The sequence below is a fragment of the Doryrhamphus excisus genome, linkage group LG15 (genome assembly GCF_037039965.1).
Source record: "Doryrhamphus excisus strain RoL-2023G ecotype Guam linkage group LG15, RoL_Dexc_Guam_v1.1, whole genome shotgun sequence".
NCBI classification, from domain to species: Eukaryota; Metazoa; Chordata; class Actinopteri; order Syngnathiformes; family Syngnathidae; genus Doryrhamphus; species Doryrhamphus excisus.
In genome coordinates this window covers 1809705-1816034 of record NC_136371.1, presented here as the reverse complement: position 1 = coordinate 1816034, position 6330 = coordinate 1809705, and positions in this window count along the sequence as shown.

Sequence of the window (6330 nt, the reverse complement as noted above, 5' to 3'; positions counted from 1 at the left end):
GGAGGAATCTGATTGCACGTGCGTTTCGACAAGCGCGTGGTGGCAAGCAAAACACCGAATGCCAAATATGGATGGTAATGACGTCACAGGTTACGTTCTTGCTCGCGTTATTGTCGCTTTATTGCTGTCTGTTCACTCAGATAGGCTTTTTTTTTTTTTTTTACCGTAACCGTTCATTAAAGCTGAACTCGTATTTCTAGTTATGCGTGCCTGCTTTATTTTGTAAGGGCAAAATGCAGCAGGTAGCTTTCTATCTACAGAACTATCGTGCTGTCCACGATAAAGCAACAGAAGTGAGTTTTAGTTCAACTTTCATTTCATTAGCTATACGTTTTAAGTCAAGTAAATTATATACAGTATACACCAATACAGCATCCATTTAAAGATGTTTTTTATATGTAATACTACACACTGGTCACTAGATGTCAGTAATGTTACATAACCACCAGGAAGTATTGTCCAGAACAGGAAGTAAACAAGGAACTCTCCCAATGCTAATGTATTTTATCAAACATGTCTAATATGTCCTATTTTCTCTAATATGTTTACTATATACAGGTTATTTCATCTCTAGAAAGCTCTAATCATGTTAAAAATCGTATTTAGAAGGTTGTAAACGGTGCTCGAACTATGGAACTATTCAATTTATAAATGAGGAATCCAACTTTGTGGAAATTCACTTATTGCAGGCATGTCTGGAACTTATTAACTGTGATAAATGAGGGATTATTTATATATACAGTTCTGCATATGTACATTATTCATACCTTTTCTGAGTAATTTAGGGATTTTGTCAAGTTTGGTAATTACTTCATTCATTCATTTTCTACCGCTTATCCTCACCAGGGTCGCAAGGGGGTGCTGGAGCCTATCCCAGCTGTCTTCTGGCGAGAGGCGGGGTACACCCTGGACCGGTGGCCAGCCAATCACAGGGCACATATAGACAAACAACCATTCACACTCACATTCATACCTATGGACAATTTGGAGTTGCCAATTAACCTAGCATGTTTTTGGAACGTGGGAGGAAACCGGAGTACCCGGAGAAAACATTGAAACCGGAGAACATGCAAACGCCACACAGAGATGCCCGAGAGTGGAATCAAACTCGGGTCTCCTAGCTGTGTGGCCGCCGTGAAGCCTCTATTTTGCTATGACTGTGAAAATGTTTGATACCTTTGCTAGCTTAGATAAGAACCGTTAGCTTTCCTCTCTGTATGGAATGAATATAGACATAAACAGTCACATGGAATAGTCCATTGCGGCCCAGATAATTATAATAAATTACACATTTTGATTTCAGTTTTAAAACCATGACTTAAGACTAAAATAATAATATGTACTTTAAATTGAAGGGGGAAAAAATATTTTTTTATGAGATGTTTGGGGACTAAAGACCATTGTCCAAGTCCGTTCCTGGTTTAGATGAATCACAGATACACACAAAGCAGAATAAGGTCAGCTGGCCTTCCCCATTCAGTTGGTCCATGTAAACATGGTCATAAAAGAGTTTGGCAGTGACTCCCAAAGACAAAGAGCATACTGTTTTAGAACGGGAGGTGTCTTGTTAGTTCCTGTTACTTTAACTCGGTCAAGTGTGTGACGACTCATCGGTTTTATGTCCATCATTAACATTAACATGAACACGCACGATTAAAATGGCTGATATCCTTTCTTGTATGCGGAGAAGTTTTAAGCAAACACGTTGTCAGTCAGCCCGTGTCCACATCCCGGCTGAAACTAAATCTGGTTCTAATTAACTGCAGAAGCTTCCTTCTTGGTCTTGAGATGTCCCGAGATGGAGCGTTGAAGCAGCAAAACAAAACGTGGATCTCCCTCCGAACTGTTTATTGATTTTAGGGAGGCCTGTGAGCAGACTCCAATAACTCCAAGAACCGTAAGACAAACAGGCTATGGGGTCAAATAAACACGGAGATGCCTATGGAGTCCAGCGAGGCTCCGGGAATCATGGAGGTCTGAATGGATCAACAGGAGCGTAGGCATCGGTACTCGGATACTTTATGGCGATATTTACCCTTTTGATCCTCGTCCTTATTAGTAGGAGAATTGGAAACCTTCCAAAGAGTCGCACAACGAGGCCTCACTTGTCATCTGGAAATATTTAACTGAAGATGCTGACGTGTGAGGAGTGGAGCTAAGTTGGAATTCTTACTTCTAAAAGAAAGCGACTTGTTCTGGTGGACGTTCCTGCAGTCATCACGCCAATAGTATGTTCCCGAAACACTGCTGGAATCTGTGGCATTGTCATTAGGTTAATTAGGTTTAGTTAGTTTAGTTTATTCATAGGCCGCACAGGAGACCTGAGTTTGATTCCACCCTCGGCCATCTCTGTGTGGAGTTTGCATGTTCTTCTCGTGCATGCGTGGGTTTTCTCCGGGTACTCCGGTTTCCTCCCCCATTCCAAAAACATGCTAGGTTAATTAGCGACTCCAAATTGTCCATAGGTATGAATGTGAGTGTGAATGGTTGTTTGTCTATATGTGCCCTGTGCCCTCCAGCATGGCCGCGACCCTCGTGAGGAAAAAGCGGTATAAAATGAATGAATTAATTTTCTACCAGGGGTGCTGGAGCCTATCCCAGCTGTCTTTGGACGAGAGGCGGGGTACACCTTGGACTGGTGGCCAGCCAATCACAGGGCACATATAGACAAACAACCATTCACACTCACATTCATACCTATGGACAATTTGGAGTGGCCAATTAACCTAGCATGTTTTTGGAATGTGTTAGTGTTCTTACAAAGAACACTAAACTCATCACACACCAACTTAACACTCAAAAGGTATAATTATGAAACCAGCTCAACCGAATCATTCATTCATTCATTTTCTACCGCTTATTCTCACGAGGGTCGCGGGGGGTGCTGGAGCCTATCCCAGCTGTCTTCGGGCGAGAGGCGGGATACACCCTGGACTGGTGGCCAGCCAATCACAGGGCACATATAGACAAACAACCATTCACACTCACATTCATACCTATGGACAATTTGGAGTGGCCAATTAACCTAGCATGTTTTTGGAATGTGGGAGGAAACCGGAGTACCCGGAGAACATGCAAACTCCACACAGAGATGGCCGAGGGTGGAATCGAACCCCGGTCTCGTAGCTGTGAGGTTTGCGCGCTAACCACTCGACCGCCGTGCTTAATTGGCGACTCCAAATTGTCCATAGGTATGAATGTGAGTGTGAATGGTTGTTTGTCTATATGTGCCCTGTGATTGGCTGGCCACCAGTCCAGGGTGTACCCCACCTCTTGCCTGAAGACAGCTGGGATAGGCTCCAGCATCCCTTGCGACCCTCGTGAGGATAAGCGGTAGAAAATGAATGAATGGTTAGCTTTTCTTTGCTCTAACAAAAATATGAAATATTCTATTTATTAACATCATTAACATTGAATCTTATATTATTAACCGCTATAAACGACAGATGAGCGTATTTTCAGAATTCAGAGGAATGAATGAGGATCTTTTCGGCCCTCAGATCAAAAGATGAGTAGTTATGTTTTTAGGTCACCTTATGCATACAATATGTCAAAAGGTGCAAACTGGTTAAAGAGTCAATATTGATCTTTTTATCATGCCCACTATGTCATTGAACTCTTTGTCTCCTCACATGTGTCCTTGACTACTGTGACAGACGCTCTTACCTTTGTCCTACTCGCTCTTTACTCGTACAATTTGTTGTGTTTATGTATGTTACATTAATATAGTTTTACAATACAAATATGGAGATGACTTATTAAACATTTTGCATAGGGTTTGGAAAACATGCACTATATGGGCTGAGGTATTGATACCAGATTTTTCAGCTCTTTAAGTTCCATATGGATGAGATCATTACTTGCACAAGCGCTTGTTTAAATTCTTTGACCATCTGGGGGGCCACAAGAATTCTTTGCAGGCTCTCTGAAGGATGAAGGATGTCCGCGTCCAGATTGGACCGTTTAGGAAAAGACTGGATAAACATGACTGACGTATGACTGACCGTATGTATAACCACTGTCGGCTTGTTGGTATGTGACTCGTTTCACAACAGTGTCAGGAATTGGACCATCACCAGTTTAAAGTCGAAACTGTGTGTGTTTTGAAGTTAGACATTTTGGGGGTGGGGGGAGGGGTTGTTTGGCTCAAAGTCATTTTACACTTTTATGACCAGGGTCAGAGAGGCTACCGAGGTCATGAGGTTTTTATTTGGGCTCAGGGGTTGTTGTTTTTTTAACTTAAGCACATGGAAAGATGTATGCATTGTGCGTTTATGTGTGCTTGTTATTCTAGTTTTCTTTTTATTTTTTTTCACTTTCATTTTCCGGCTACAAACACATTCATAGAAATTATATTATTTTAATATATTATGATATGTAAATATATATTTTACAGCTTTAGAGTTGCATCTAAACACGTCCTAGTGGTTTAATATTACAAACTAGCATTGGAGTGTTTTTAGAAACCACAAAAGTAGCATTTGGAACTAGGAAAATGCTTTTTTTGTTCAACTCGGGGGCCAGTGTTTGACATTGACTTGACATTGACTTGACTTTTGGGCTTTTTAAATAGAAATGCAAACAGCTAGCATGCTAGCAACCTGCATCAATACACTATGCCAACTTGCTTCAACAGATGGCTAATATGCAAAATAGCTTAAAAAAAAAAAATAAGTACACTCGTCACTAGTTCAAATGTCACACATTCACTATCATGAGTTTTCAAAATTCAATTTCTACTTTTCTGACACTCAATGAAAAAACTGAACATTAATATTGTACTAATCGTGGAACGTGAATGTCGAGTCTATTTGGATTTTTCTGCCATCTAGTGGAAAAGCAATGACATTGCAACGGGCGCTTTGAGTCCAGCTGTATTTTCTTTTCAAATTATGCAGCCATGTACATTATGCATATTAATGTAAAGCAGTGCTTGTCAAATAGTGGGGTGAGGGACACTGTCGGGGGTGGTGGGGGGGCGCTTTAATTTAATTATTAATTTATTAACATGCAATTTGACTCTTGAACATCCTTGTATGCTCTCCATTTTGTTGGTTTCAGTCTGTACTGTACAGATAAATGAATACATATTGTTTTCTCTAGTATTTCAAATCGGGGGGGGGGGGTCGTGAATGCCAAATGTTCAGTTCATTATTCATCTTGTTGTGTGATTGAAAGTGTCTCGTAGCTTCCAAAGTCCCTGGTGGCTTCATCTATACTCTGATAGATGCGCTCTTCTGTTCCGGGATTTGGTGGACTGTTTTCATAGCTGGCAACCTGCTAAAAAAACAAACAAACAAACAACAACAACCCATGAGCAAGTACGGTCCAATTCCGGTGGCTATATGCTCTTCTGTTTTTTCCTGTGGAAGAGACGTAACAGCAAAAGCGATTTTCAGCCCTTTGTATTGAGTTGTAGACTTCTATAGAGCAGGTAGACACAATAACCCGCACAGAAAGCTTTGTACGTAGATCTTCATCTAGAAATGACTTCATTTTCCACGGAACGCCTCCTTCACTGTCTACCATGTTTTTGCTGGATCCTTAACTATACTATACTATACTTCTGAGACAATACTTCATAGCACACAATAGTACCCTCGAGGCGGGGTACACCCTGGACCGGTCGTCAGCCAATCACAGGGCACATATAGACAAACAACCATTCACACTCACATTCATATCTATGGACAATTTGGAATGTTTTTGGAATGTGGGAGGAAACCGGAGTACCTGGAGGAGTACGGGGAGAACATGCAAACTCCACAGAGATGGCCAAGGGTGGAATTGAATCCTGGTCTCTGTGAGGTCTGCGCGCTAACCACTCGACTGCCGTGCCACCGAGACAATACTTGTCTTTGTCATTCATTCATTCATTTTCTACCGCTTTTTCCTCACGAGGGTCGCGGGGCGTGCTGGAGCCTATCCCAGCTGTCTTCGGGCGAGAGGCGGGGCACACCCTGGACTGGTGGCCAGCCAATCACAGGGCACATATAGACAAACAACCATTCACACTCACATTCATACCTATGGACAATTTGGAGTCGCCAATTAACCTAGCATGTTTTTGGAATGTGGGAGGAAACCGGAGTACCCGGAGAAAACCCACGCATGCACGGGGAGAACATGCAAACTCCACACAGAGATGGCCGAGGGTGGAATTGAACCCTAGTCTCCTAGCTGTGAGGTTTGCGCGCTAACCACTCGGCCACCGTGCCACCGAGACAGTACTTGTTTTTGTCAATTATTTCCCATTTTGAAATCCCAACAATTCAAGGGTTTGAACATATATTTTCATATGTTATATATATGTATATATTTCATAAATTG